Source organism: Mus caroli, chromosome 18 (assembly GCF_900094665.2).
Source record: "Mus caroli chromosome 18, CAROLI_EIJ_v1.1, whole genome shotgun sequence".
NCBI classification, from domain to species: domain Eukaryota; kingdom Metazoa; phylum Chordata; class Mammalia; order Rodentia; family Muridae; genus Mus; species Mus caroli.
In genome coordinates this window covers 76,357,480-76,372,612 of record NC_034587.1, presented here as the reverse complement: position 1 = coordinate 76,372,612, position 15,133 = coordinate 76,357,480, and the positions used below count along the sequence as shown (strand labels likewise).

Sequence of the window (15,133 nt, the reverse complement as noted above, 5' to 3'; positions counted from 1 at the left end):
GACTCTAGCTGCATATGTATCAAAAGATGGCCTAGTTGGTCATCACTGGAAAGAGAGGCCCATTGGACACGCAAACTTTATATGCCCCAGTACAGGGGAAAGCCAGGGCCAAAAAAATGGGAATGGGTGGGTAGGGAAGTGTGTGTGTGGGGGAGGGTATGGGGGACTTTTGGGATAGCATTGGAAATGTAATTGTGGAAAATACGTAATAAAAAAATGTTAAAAATTAAAAAAAAGAAAAAACCAGAAGAAAAAATTTACTTATTTCTATTTATATGAGTACACTGTAGCTGTCCCTAGACACACCAGAAGAGGACATCGGATCCCATTACAGATGGTTATGAGTCACCATGTGGTTGTTGGGGATGAATTGAACTCAAGACCTTTGGAAGAGCAATCAGTGTTCTTAACTGCTGAGCCACCTCTCTATCCCAAAACTTTCCTAAGTCTCAGTTTTATATCTATTCTACTAGGGAGGTTTCTTCCTTCCCAAGCTCTCACAGTCGTGTAGCTCTTCCTTTTCTGTTCATGGTATTCATCTAAGTATCGCAGAGATGTTGGCTTAGTGGTTGTAGATTGTTTTAGTTTATGCTTATCTTGGGTGATCTTTAGCTCTTCTATGACTGTAAAGGATACCTTTGCTAGGTATATTAATTCTGCTAAAGGATAACTTTGCTAGGTATATTAATTCTGCTGGGCACGTTCTCTTCCGAGCTTGGAATTCCTGCAACCTCTCTTTCTTAAATGTTGGGATTTCTGTTGAGAGCTCTGCTGTTACTGTGGTAGAAATCGGGTTTTTTTGTTTGTTTGTTTTTGTTTTTGTTTTTGTTTTTCACATCACTCCTTTATTATACTGATCTGGAAAGAGACTTAGTTGTTATACCCAAACGAGTTCTGAACCCATATGATAGGGTCAAGCAGCTGGGACATGATTCAGACAGTGAAAGACAAAACCTTGGACGTGATGGAGGGGCACTTCACCTCTATAAAACAAAGCAAGAGATCCAAACACAGCAAGAGGTACAAGGAGTTTATCCCACTAATATGAGGAATGGCTTATTTTCTGGTGACCACACAGGACTGTTTCAATGGCCACTAGCAACCTCAGAGTTGCTTTTGTGTGCTTATATATATATATATATATATATGCACATATATGTACATATACATATATATACATATATGTACATAAACATATATATATACACGTATATGTACATATACATATATATACATATATGTACATATACATATATATACATATATGTACATATACATATATATACATATATGTACATATACATATATACATATATGTACATATACATATATATACATATATGTACATATACACATATATACATATATATATATAGTAAAAGTGAATGTAACACATAAACTTGACAAGATTGATCCCAACTTTCTAGGGGCAGCAGGTCCTTTAGGGTCAGAGAGAAAGCAGGGTTAAGATCGCCACGAGGTTACTTTCACTCTGCACTGCAATGACTATGCCCCCAGTTCCCTAATTTCGGGAAGAGTGCAGGACAGGTTCCAGGGACAAAACTGGAGTGCAGCTTCTCCTCATTGGCAGCCTTCTTCACAGCACAGTTCCTCCCTGACTTCTTCCTCAGCAGGCCCTTAGTAAACAAAGAACTAAGAAATACTATAATTGCTATCTCTCAACTCTCCTGGCCCAGGGAGCTGTCCCCGGATGTGGTTCGAGAACCTGCACCCCCAGAAGTGTTATTCTGACTAGATTCTACGAAGGGAGTGGGTGCAGGGGATAAAAGACTACAATGAAAATGGGAGCCACAGGTTCCCATCTGCAGCTACAACTTAAACTTAAGATCTTAAAGACATAGTCGGTGTGGCAGGTGCTGGGGAGGGTGCAGGAGGCACAGGAACAGGCAGGGAGGGTTTCAGGGTAGGAGTCTGCCTCGTTGCCTTCACTTCTTCACCTCGCCCTGAGCAGCCACACCTTCCATGGCTTTACGCGTGGTCTCCTCATCTCCCAGGAAATGCATGGGCTTGACGGGCTTGTCCAGTTCATAGACGATGGGAATGTCTGTGGGCAGGTTCAGCTCCGTGATGGCCTCTTCAGAGAGACCCTCCAGGTGCTTAACGATGCCACGAAGGCTGTTGCCATGGGCGGCAATCAGGGCCCTTTCCCCCTTCCTTGATCTGGGGGACAGTTTCTTTATCCCAGAAGGGCAGTGCTCTGGCAATAGTGTCCTTCAGGCTCTCACAGGAGGGTAGCTGGTCCTCAGTAAGGTCGGCGTACCTGCGATCCTTGATGATGTTGTTGTAGAAGGGGTGATCAAGCTCCATGGGAGGCGGTGGAACATCGAAAGATAGTCTTCAGGTCTTTACCCGGGCCTCACCATGCTTAGCAGCAGTTTTCTTTAGTGAGACCCGTTAGACCCCCCATAGTGTCGCTCATTGAGGTGCCAAGTCCTGACCATTGGCAAACACATCTGATCAATGGCATCCAGGACTGTCCAGAGCGTCCGGATTGTTCTCTTTTGCACAGAGATGAAGCAGATGTCAAATTCATAGCCAGCATTTTATAACGCCTGTCCATCGCGCTTCGCCTCCTCATGGCCCTCTGGGTTCAGGTCTACGGCGGCGGCATACCAGCCACTGAAGCCGCTCTCCTTATTCCATGTGCTCTCGCCATGCCATGCCGAATCAGAACCAGTTCGTAGGCAGCCATGGCGACCCGCAGAGGATGCGGCAACAACTAGAAATCGTCTTTTATAAGTAACTTGGCACTTGTCCTTTCCATCTCTTGCTTCTCTGCAACTCACTCTGCACTGTTGTCGTTATAAGTACAATATGAAGTGCACAGTGTCCTGTCTATCTGTGGTTATAAATATCTCATATGTAAATATCTCATAGAATTCTTTTCCTAGACTTGGGAACTTTCTGCTACGGTATCATTCTGTAGTTCGTTCTCTCTCTCTCTCCCCCCGTTTTTTTTTTTTTTTTTTTTTTTTTTTGAGACAGGGTTTCTCTATGTAGCCTTGGCTGTCCTGAAACTCACTCTGTAGACCAGAATGGCCTCAAACTCAGAGCTTCAACTGCCTCTGTCTTGTGAGTGCTGGGATTAAGGGTGTGTGCCACCACCATCCAGCACTGTATGTTTTCTATAACTTTAGTTTATTAGAATTTATTTTACTGGTTTATTGTAATTATTTAGTTTATTTTTATTCACCCTTTATTGCTAATTTTCTGACACCAGTTATTGAGTCTTTCATCCACATCTTGGACTGAGTTCTTTTTCTTTCATCTGTTTATTTGAATCCTTGTTGGAGCACTTCACAGGCGTCTTCTTCCTTTTCTCCTTCCCCCCTGCCCTCTTCCTTCCCCTCCTCTTCCTTCCCCTCCTCTTCCTTCTCCCTGAAGTCTTCTGTGACCTTCTGCCCCTGTACCACTTCTTCCTCCAGCACTGGAGTTTCCATCTCGCGTCTTGTAAGGGCTAGACATGTATCCACAGCCCAGCCGATGGTGGTCTCTAAAGCTACACTTCTGAAGTCATTATTGGCTACACTGTGATCTCAAGGCCAGACTGACTACATGAAGACCAGGCCTCAAAAAGGATAAAAAATATAGGATAAACTGTGAAAAGAATCAAAAAAAGGTAAAAATATCAATAATAACAATGAAATACAGGAGGGGACAGGGATGGGGAATAAGAAAACAGGAGCTAGGTTAGAGAAAACGAAAAAAGGGAAGGAGGTAAAAATATGAAGAACAAGAGAAAAGAGCATTGTCTTAGTCAGGGTTTCTATTCCTGCACAAACATCATGACCAAGAAGCAAGTTGGGGAGGAAAGGGTTTATTCAGCTTACACTTCCATGCTGCTGTTCATCACCAAAGGAAGTCAGGACTGGAACTCGAGTAGGTCAGAAAGCAGGAGCTGATGCAGAGGTCATGGAGGGATGTTCCTTACTGGCTTGCTTCCCCTGGCTTGCTCAGCCTGCTCTCTTATAGAACCAAGACTACCAGCCCAGAGATGGTCCCACCCACAAGGGGCCTTTCCCCCTTGATCACTAATTGAGAAAATGCCTTGAGCTGGATCTCGTGGAGGCATTTCCCCAATGGAAGCTCCTTTCTCTGTGATAACTCCAGCCTGTGTCAAGTTGACAAAAAACTAGCCAGTACAAGCATAAACAGTCCAGTTAACAGTAAAGAAAAATATGCAAACACGCGAAGAGGAATAAAATAATAAAATATTTAAAAGAAACAAACAAAAAAGATTACCACAAGCTATATCAAAATGGCAAAGTCAGAAATGAAAAGGGACAAGAGAGATGCTCAAGAAAAATTCCTGGTTTTCCAGATGGCCCAAGATCAGGTTCCAGTACTCACCTCAGGTGAGTACACGTCACTCACTGCTGCCGGTAACTCCAGGTCTAGGGGATCTGAAGACCTATTCTGACCTCTGCAGGTACCTGCATACACATGGGACACATTCACACACACCTACACACACACACACACTCACACAGACACAAATCCTACACAAACACATACACACACACACACACACACACACACACACACACACACACAATCCCCCTTACATTCATACAGGCACAAACCCTACACACATACACAAACAAAACACAAACACACACTACATATATACATACACTACATACACACACACACCACACACACATACTACACACACACTCACATACACATACACACTCACCACATACACACACACACACACACAGATACTCCCGTGGGGTGGTCTGCTGAGATTGGCAGGCAGAGGGCTTGGGTTTCTCCTGTCTATCTGAGTTTAGACCTCAGGGCTGGTTTTGCCCCCTCCACTCTCGAATGCATTTGAGTGCTCCTGGGTTTGCACTGCAGCCAGCAGAGGTCTGTGATCATTTCCTGTGTGTTCACAGCGAAGCAGGCCATATTGATTGACGGGGGCTGAGCACTGGGTCAGTAAAGGGCACATTGTCAGGGACTGGGCTTTATTTATGGTACAAGCATCTCTTCCTGAGCACCAGGAGATGCTGCTGTCTCCAATTCGCTCCATGGCTTATAGGCTGGGGAGGCCCATTTAACTTCAGAGACACTACAGATCTGTTTATCACGGAATGAGATCACACTAAACACTGAATGTCCTTTCTGTCCCTTCTTCTAACCTATCTGAGCACCCCTTTCTTTATTTTCTCATTTTCTTTAATTGAAAATAACTTGTTCATAAATATATTCTGATTACGGTTTCCCTTCTCTCAACTCCTCCGAGATCCTCGCCTCCCTTCCCATCAGAATCCGCACCATCACTGTCTCATTAGACTCTATCAAACAGACATCTAAAGAACAATAATACAATAAATTAAAATAAAATAAGATAAAACAATGGAGAGGAGATGGAATAGGACAAAACAAACAGAGGAGAGCAAGCTAAAGAAAAAGCACATATAGACACTGAGACTAAAAAGAAAAATAGAAAAACAAAAGCAGACACTGAAAACCCAAAAAACCCAAAACAACAAAACCCCTACACCTTTCTTAACTCCTCGTACTTCTCTCTTCTACTCAACGTAGCCTCCCTTTTTGTATCCGGACTCTCCTCATTTCTCAGACCCATGCAGAGTAGCGTTCTAATCCACCACCATGCCAGTACTCCTGTTCATTGAAAACATCATACACATAAATTTCTGACTGCAGTGGGGTTCGTGCTGTGGGCTTTGCTGCCTGAGTGTCAGCTGTACACATTTAAGTGTAGCCTCTGACCACGGCACTGTTGGGCCTTTCTTTCTTCCTCTGAAAGCTTTTCTGTCCTAGGATGCTTTGAATCTACTGTCAAATGCAAGTGGCCATGGTTAACTTCTTTGGTACATCAAGCTTGAGAGAATATGGGGGAGCAACCCTTAACCTTTATGGGATATTTGGGTCTGGACCCTGCCTCTTCCAGGAAAAGTCCTTCTCCTTAGATACCCTAGTTTTTTTAACAATCTTTTTTTTTTTTTAAAGATTTATTTATTGTTATATGTAGGTACACTGTAGCTGTCTTCAGACACACCAGAAGAGGGCATCGGATCTCATTGTGGATGGCTGTGAGCCACCATGTGGTTGCTGGGATTTGAACTCAGGACCTTTGGAAGAGCAGTCAGTGCTCTTACCCGCTGAGTTATCTCACCAGCCCAGTTATTTTTTACAATCTTACTCCTGTGCTCATTTTTCTAAGTGGTGTAATTTTTTTAAAAAAAGATTTTATTTATTTTATATATATGATAAGTACACTGTAGCTGTCTTCAGACACACCAGAAGAGGGTGTTGAATCCCATTACAGATGGTTGTGAGCCACCCTGTGGTTGCAGGACCTCTGGAAGAGCAGTCAGTGCTCTTAACTGCTGAGCCATCTCTCCAGCCCTAAGTGGTGTAATTTGATCAAGGATGATATATGAGCCAGACTTTTCCTGCTATAACAAATACTTGAAACATTTTAAAACAGAAGGATTGCAGTGATTCACATTTTCAAATGTTTCAGTCAAGAGTAGGTGGTTTTATTGTTTCTGGGTAAAGGTAAGGCAGAGGATGGTGGCAGAGAGGGTATCATGGTGTGGAATTTCTCACCTAATGGTGGCCAGGAAGGAGAAAGATATAATAGGAAGGCCCCAGGGACAAAATAAACCCTCCAAAGACATGCCTCACTGATCTCCATCTAGATTCATTTTTTTCAAGTTCCACCAGTTCCCAGGAGTCCATTCTAATTTTGAATTCACCAATGACTTAAAACATTGATTAGTTCACAATTATATATATATATATATATATATATATATGCCGTGTTAGTTAGGGTTTTACTGCTGTGAACAGATACCATGACCAAAGCAATTCTTTTTTATTGTATATTTTCTTTATTTACATTTCAAATATTATCCCCTTTCCTGATTTCCTCGCACCTGCCCCCACCCCCTGTCGAAGGCAACTCTTAAAAGAACAACATTTAAATGAGGCTGGCTTACAGGTTCAGAGGTTCAGTCCATTATCATCAAGGTGGGAGTATGGCAGCATCCAGGCAGGCATGGTTCAGGAGGCTCTGAGAGTTCTACATCTTCATCTGAAGGCTGCTAGCAGAATACTGGCTTCTAGGCAGCTAGGATGAGAATCTTATAGTCCATACCTACAGTGACACACCTAATCCAACAGGGCCACACCTCCTAATAGTGCCACTCCCTGGGCCAAGCATATACAAACTATCATATATGCATACTATATATTATAATTAGATAGTTTTACATGGTTGGGGCTGGGTAGTCCAACAATGGCTGTATGTTTTCTGGAGAGGCTAAGAACCTAATGGATGCTCAGCCTGAGAAGTTGTGATTGTTAAACAGCAGTCTGAACTGTTAAAGTCTCAGCAGAACAATGAAAGCCTGGAGGTTTCCTGCAAAGCCACTGGCACTGAGTCCACATTAGAAGACCAAAGGGAAGTGGGGGGTGCTATGGGGGACTTTTGGGATAGCATTGGAAATGTAATTGAGGAAAATATGTAATAAAAATATTAAAAATCAAAAAAAAAAAAAAAAGAAGACCAAAGACTCTGGAATCTCTTGTTAGTGGAGGATCACAGCAATGGTGATGGAACTTACTCAGAAAGAAGGAACAGAGGCAGGAACATGCAGACAGGCAGACAGGCACACACACACACACACACACACACACACACACACACACACACACACACACAGCTTTTCCCCTCATATTTCTTTGTATCTGATTCACCTATTGGAGAATGTTATCCACACTGGTGGTGTGTCTTCCGACTTCAGTGTATCTGTTACAAGATCATCCTATCATAAAGGAAATTACAAGTGCGCTCCCACGAAGGAGGCTCTCATCTTTCTGCTGTACCCAAGGCAGATTTGCTGAATTAATGTTACTTAAGGTGACGGTCAACCGCCACCATTCTGTCTTCTTTCATTCAATACTGTCACCAAATAGTTGGGCAAACTATTTCTCTAGTGAACATGCCACACAGGTAGTAGGTATTGCAAGTGGCCCAAAGGTCCCCCTCCATCTGTGTAGCCTATTGTATAACCCTTGGGCTGGAAAAACAGATCTCTGTGCCCCATGATGCTGTTCTGTGATCATCCTTGAGTGAATTCAGTGTAGAAGATAGGCAGAACATATTACAGAATAATAGGGACACATTCAAGGGTGAGATCCGAGTACAGAGAAGCTCAGCCCTGTTCCAAGACAACATGAGAGGCAGACTTGGTCCTGTAACTCCATGATTCCTCGTGCAGCCCCAGTGCTGCTGCTGAGCGGGACACATACTTCTCAGCCAGCCAATCAGCTTTGAGAGCTTGCGACCCTATCTCCTCACATTCTGCTGAACACTGTCACACCTGTTAGTCTGTCACCACTGTTCCACCAAAGGAAGAAGCCTTTGGATTACCATCTCAGTTAGGAAACTTGATGTCTTACCTAGAGTTCCACTCTGATTGAGACTCCATTGGGAAAACACGTGTGACACTTGCGACAGAAGTAGTAGGTATTGTGTGTTCACTGGGGGAATTGGTGGGGCAAAACAGCAAAGTTTAATATAGGAATAGATGGAGTTAATTTGTTAATCTGTTGTAAGGTTATTTATTGTGGACTCTATTCTGTATGAACTTGTTTGCCAGCAGATAGAATATGCTATGTCTCATTTAAGGCTTGCTAAGGTGCGTCTGCGCAGACACTGTGCATTCACCAACGTCGCTCCACTAGTCAGAGCAGAGAGTAATAAAATAAGGTGGCAGGTGGGTGGTACTCTATCACACTGACAGAGAAGGGATCTCCAAAGTGCCAGGTATCTTTTTGTTATACTAATAAGCTGGCTGACTCTAGCAGTCTCCTGGTAGATTCAGTGGGGACTAAATCAGGGTTAGAATTATGACTTCAACCTCAATCCCCAGCCTCCAGGAGGATCCAAAAGCTCAAGGTTGAGGGTGTTGCCGGTGGCCGTTGATTTCACCTATCACACCTACATGATGGCACCTCCAGAAGAAGAGGCATCGCTGAAGATTGGGTTCAGGGAGCATCTTGATGATAGGAATTTGGAGGTTCTTGGACTCTCATGCTCTTCCTGGAAGCAAATGGCTTTGCCCTTCCTATATTCCTGGGCATCTCTTCTCTCTGGTGTTCACCAGTGCTCTGTAATTTCCTTTAAATAAACCAGTTGGCATGTTTCCCAGAGTTCTTAGCACCACCATTCCAAGTCATTCCAACACAAGGAGGAGAGATGTCAACAGCGATGGGAAGCTGGACCCTACCAAGTAAGCATGAAGTGACTGACAAGGAACTTTAATTGTAAGTGGGACTGGATCACCCCCGATGACAGTGTCAAAATTGAACTGGATTTGGGGACACTGGGGTTGGCATCCACTGCAAAATTGCTTGGCTATTGGCTAGAAATTGCCCTACATTTCTTCGTGACCATAAGTTTTGATTTGTTTTTTCCAAACAAATCAAAAAACACCACCACCACCACCACCACCACCACCACCACCACCACCACCACCACCACCACCAAAAGACTGGTGGTGTGAAGACTGTTAAATAGAGACTAGAAAAAGAAAGAAAATACCCTGGTTTCCCAGTTCCTCTATTTTTAGAACATCACTTTGGAATCCTCTGGAAACAAAGAGTGTTTCTCAGCTCTGCTTGTTCCCACTCTGTAGTGAGCTGCACCCATCTGTCAGAAACGTTGGAGCTGGCCTAAAGCAATTCCCTACAGATAGAGGAAGATGTTCTTTAGAAGGTCATATGTCAATCAGCTTTACATAAATTACGATACCAACTAAACTCCTGAGCAGCAAATCTCCTCAGGGGTCCCAAGAGTATAGGCATAGGCATCGTTAGCTATAGATTTAAGTAGGAAGATAGGCTCCTAATTAGTCAATCTCTGGCACTTCCAGGACATAAGTGGTACAAGGTGGTGTCAAATACACATCATGTGAACAAATCACATGAAAGTAGTTGTCACAGTGAAGAAAAATTGGTTGTACATTAAGTCAGTGTGGTAGTTTGAATATGCTTGGCATGTGGGAAGTGACACTACTAGGAGGTGTGGCCTTCTTGGAGGAGGGGTAGTTTTGTTAGAGGAAGTGTGTCACTGTGGAGGTGGGGCCTTGAGATCTCATATATATGTTTAAGTCTGGCCAGTATGATCCAGAGTCTCCTGCTGGCTGCCTTCCAATCAAGATGTAGAACTCTTGGCTTCTTCTCCAGCATCTTGTCTGCTTGGACCCTGTCATGCTTACCATAATGATAATGAACTGAACCTCTGAAACTGTAAGCTAGACACAATTAAACGCTTTCCTGTATAAGAGTTGCCTCAGTCATGGTGTCTCTTTACAGCAATGGAAACCCTGAGACAGAAGTTGGTACCAGGAGTGGGGTGTTTCTGTGATAGGCCTGACAATGTTTTTGTTGGGTGGAATGTGGATTTGGGGACTTTGAATTTGGAAAGCCATGGAATGCTTTAAGTGGGACTTAACAGGCCATTCTAGTAGGACTATGGGAGACATTGATGCTGAGGGTGATTTGAATTCTGGAGGTCTTTTTTATGTTTTTGGTGAAGAATGCTGCTGCTTTTTGCTCTTGTCTGAAGAATCTGTCGGAGGCTAAGAAGAAGAGACTCAGACTAATTGCATTGACAATGGAAGTCTCAGAAACACCCAGCATAGATTTTGTCCTCTGGTTTACTTTCATGAAGAGCATTTTGATCAAATATAGTGAGCTTAAAAAGGAAAAATACAAAATGTTTGGTTCAAGTATTAAAGGTGCACCAGAAAGTGCAATGGAGCTAAATCCTGTGTTTGAGGAGATAAACAGATTAAGGGAGTGGTGATTTTGGGGCAAGATCCCACCCACCTAAACTTATTATTTATGTATTTCCAGGTGAACAAATAATAGTTACATCATGTAAGCTATTATTACCTGGTTACTGTTTTCATTTGGATTTTAATCTGAAATTAACTATAATTCAGAAATAGAGGGCACACCTGTAATCCAGATTTTGAGGCTGGAAGACACAGGCTTTTGATATGGATCTTGACATGGGAAGACACAGGTTTTGATCTGGATCTTGAGGCATAGTGGCCATGAAAAATTTAGGCCTGGGCATATACACATTTAATCTTTGGAGACAAAGGCAAGCAGATTGTTCAGTTCAAGGACAGACTAGTACAGAGCAAGTTCCAGGTAAAAAAGGTTTAGGTTCAGGCATGGTGGTACATGCCTTTAATCCCAGAATTTAGGAGACAGAGGCATGCAGATCTCTGAGTTCAAAGTCAGCCTGGTCTACAAAGCAAATTCCAGAGGAGTCAAGCTTAGGCAGTGAAGGATATAATAGAACAAGGGGGGCATGTTCCAACCCCAGCAAGCAACAGAACTCAACAGCTTTTTCCATGTGGCTCTGGCTTTAGAGTCAAGAGTAGAAAAGATTACTGGGACAGTTGGTTAGCTGGAGCTAAGAAATTAGCGGTGATTAAGAAGAGACCAGCATCACCTAGTTAAAATGTTCTGGGAAATGTTTTCTGAGAGCACACAGAAGCTGTGTTCCAGAGATAACCAAAGTTGTACCTCATGATGCTGCTGGACTTGGTAATATGTAAGAGTCACCCGGGTGGTACTGGTTTTGAAGGCATGAAGGGATCATGAAGAGCAGCTGAGGCTTGGCACTGTGAGAGGTCATGGAAGGCCATTGGTGAAGGTGCAGTCTCAGTTACAGTTGATGGCCTAGGACTGAAGGGGTCATGCAAAGAAGTTGATGCTTGGTACCATGAAGAGAGTCTATGAGAGGCCATTGGTGAAGCCTAGTTGCAGTGAACAACCTTGGCATGTTGGAGATGCTAGTACCATGGAATACCCACCAAGAACAACAGCAGCAATGGAGTGGAGTCAAACAGACCCTGGAGTGCTACAGAGGGCATAGCTGGAGATGTGGCTCAAGCCCTTTGGAGGTGCTCAGAAGATCATGTGTCAATTCTAGACATTGGAACAAGAAGCTGTAAAGCTGCAGTGGCCTTGGAGACCCCAAGATGTTTGTGATGCCAGAGCTGTGGGATACCTGCTGAGGAAAGCTGTTAACAGGAAGTGGAACCAGCTAAAGAGAAAGAATTGTGCTGAAGTGGACAAAGCAGAAAGACATTGGAGATGTGAAAACTGTTTTGACATTGGACATGGAGATGCAGAATTTGGAGTTTGCCCAGCTGGCTTTGGTCTTGCTTTGGTTCAATATTTCCTCACTATGACACTGTGGAATAGTAATGAATATTCTATGATGTTGGAAATGTGTGATGTTGGAGGTGTGTAATCTGCTTTTTGATTTTGATTTTATAGGGGATTACAGTTAAGAGATTGCATTAATCTCAGAAGAGATTTTGGACTTTTAAACATTGGTGAGAATGTGATAGACTATGGGGATTTTTGAAGTTAGGCTAAATGTATTTTGCATTGTGCTATGGCTAGGCATGGACCTCATAGACTTATGTGTTTAAATGAGCCTATGGCAGTCAGGAGTGGAATGTGTTAGTTTGAATATGCTTAGCCAAGGGGTAGTGGCACTATTAGTAGATGTGGTGTTATTGGAGAAGGTGTAGCCTTGGTAGAGAAAGTGTGTTGATGTGAGGTGGGGCTTTCAGGTCTAATAGAAATGCTTAAGTCTGGCCAGGGTGATCCAGAGTCTCCTGCTGGCTCCCTTCCAACCAAGATGTAGAACTCTCAGCTTCTTCTCCGGCACCTTTACTGCCTGGAACCTGCCATGGTCCCCACCATGATGATAATGGACAGAACCTCTGAAACTATAAGCCAGCCCCAATGAAATGTTTTATGAGTTGTCTTGTTCATGGTATCTCTTCACAGAAACCCTGAGACAGTCAGTGTTGGTGGGGAAAGTTTAAAAACACAGTTGAGTTTATATTCTGTTCCACAGTATAATCAAGCCAAAGTCTACAAATGCAAGACATGGTCGGGCTAAGCACCAAGAGTGATTTCCATACCTTCAGGTAGATTTCCTCCATTCTGCTCCTTTCATGGGTGTGAATATGTTTTACTTAATGCTTATTTTTCAGGATGGATTGAAGCATTTCCTTGTTCCTAAGCTCTATAGAGCCTTTACGGTTGCAAAGAACCTGCTTGCTTTTATGTTTCCCTGTTAGAACATGCCAACTTTCACCCCAGGTGATCAAGGTCTACCTGTGACAGGACTGTCACCACAGTATGCTACCTCTTATCAAAAGCTACCCTACCTTGGCCACCTGCAAATTCTGGAAAACTATAAGGAACCACACATCCCCATAAGTTAAAGTAGGGAAACCAAATGCAAGGTCCCCTCCCCCAAATACGTACTAAAGTTTCATGAGCCACTGCTTTAAACTGTGTCTTTCTGAATTCATATAGAAACCTAAGCCCTTACCTGTTGGTACTAAGAGTGAGGCCCAGCATTTTACTGTGCAAGTAAAACCTGGTGTGAGTTTCAGACTTTTAGGTCAGATCTGTTAACCTTTTTTTCCTCCAGACACTAAGAAGAGTTTGCCTAAGGGTCCCTTGAGACTGTTTTCTTTCCAACGGCAGAAAATTTTACATTCCTTTGTACTGACATGTGACCGATGTCCAAGGTTCAATTTCTCTTGCACTTCTTAATTTCAAAAGGTGGCCCTGGCCTTTCTCCTGTTTTCTGATGGCTTCTTCTAGTCCTTTTCTTTCTTTGAAGATGGAGACAAGAAGGGTATGACACAATCTGGATACCTGGAGCCTTGCCCCCTCACCTTTTTTTTTTTTTTTTCCTGAGATAAGGTTGTTTTTGACCTGTAATCCTCCCTCCTCAGCCTCTCAGGTATTGGGGTCATAGGTCTGTCTCATTGTACTTGGTAAGATAAGGACTCTCAAACTGACTACCAAGGCTTTTAGTTGAGCTTAACAGGAGAAGGATATACCAAAAAAGGAAAGGTATGGACTTCCAGTATCTAGCACGGTAACAGGCCCAGGAGGAGGGGAGCAGTGGCTACAGGCTGAATGATGAAGAACGCTGACATTCACCATGGAGGAAAAGGTGGGAGCAGAGGGGGTAGGGAGGACCGAACTGCAAGTTTTGTGAGTATACAGGGCTTTAGGAAGGGAGTTCCCATAGTGGTCACAGACAAAAGACAGGTCCAAAATGATGAGGACTAAAGTCTGATTTTGGATTCAACAACTGGGAAATTACTGGTGACCAAGTTTCAGCAGTGTGGTTGTACTGAGGAGGCAATGCCTGAAGTTGAGGAGTCAAGGGCAGGTGAGAAGAAAGGACAGAGACTTTGAGAAATGGGAAGAAGTGAGATGAGACATAAGGCTGTAGCTAACTTTTCATCTCACCCACGATTTCTCCAGGGAGATGGGTAGGAACATCATGCTCACTTGCTGCTGTAATTTCACAATCAAATTAAGCTACAACTTATGAATAAATAGGACAGGCCAGCTCTATTTCCGTTGTGACTTGTCTTCATGTAGGAAAGAAAAGGCTGTGGTTAGTACCATCAGCTCAACATTGAACACACTTAAAACTGATGTGGTCACTCACTGAGTGCCTATTATTTCTAGTAACTGGACCAAACTGAACAAAAGGCAGACTAGAAAATGGTGAAGTTGAGGCAGGAGGATAAAGGTTTCTGATAGGGTAGAGCAAACATGGTGAACACCACCAGCCTGGATAGAACCTAGACATGGTGATGGCAGTTGATGGAGCCCAAGTCTTGGTTTGGTTTTATGGGCCTTCTATGGAAACAGGGTTGATGAAGGCAGTGGTTGTCAGACTGGGAAATGTCTGGGATCCATAAGGGGCGGGGATAGAAGACAGGCCTGTTAAAAGGACTGCAACACATTTTAGAGTATTTCTATTTGTCTTCTCCAAAAGTTTCTGCTGAGCCTCTGGCTGCATCTAGAGCAGACAGGCTTTCTGTAGGGGTGGGGTGGGGTTGGCCTCTCCATGGATGAAGACTCAGAAAACAATTTGAAAGCTCCTTCTCCATGTACAATCCAACTTGAGAAACATTCTACCATTATGCAAATACATGCAATTAGCTCTCTTCTCACACAGGGTGGTATGGATGTAACTTTAATTCTCAAAAAT

The 15,133-nt window shown here is 43.3% G+C and overlaps 1 pseudogene; it reads right to left on the bottom strand.

Moving 5' to 3' along the window:
* Positions 1 to 1,946: 1,946 nt before the first annotated feature.
* On the bottom strand, positions 1,947 to 2,713 carry LOC110285051 (annotated as a pseudogene).
* Positions 2,714 to 15,133: the final 12,420 nt, after the last annotated feature.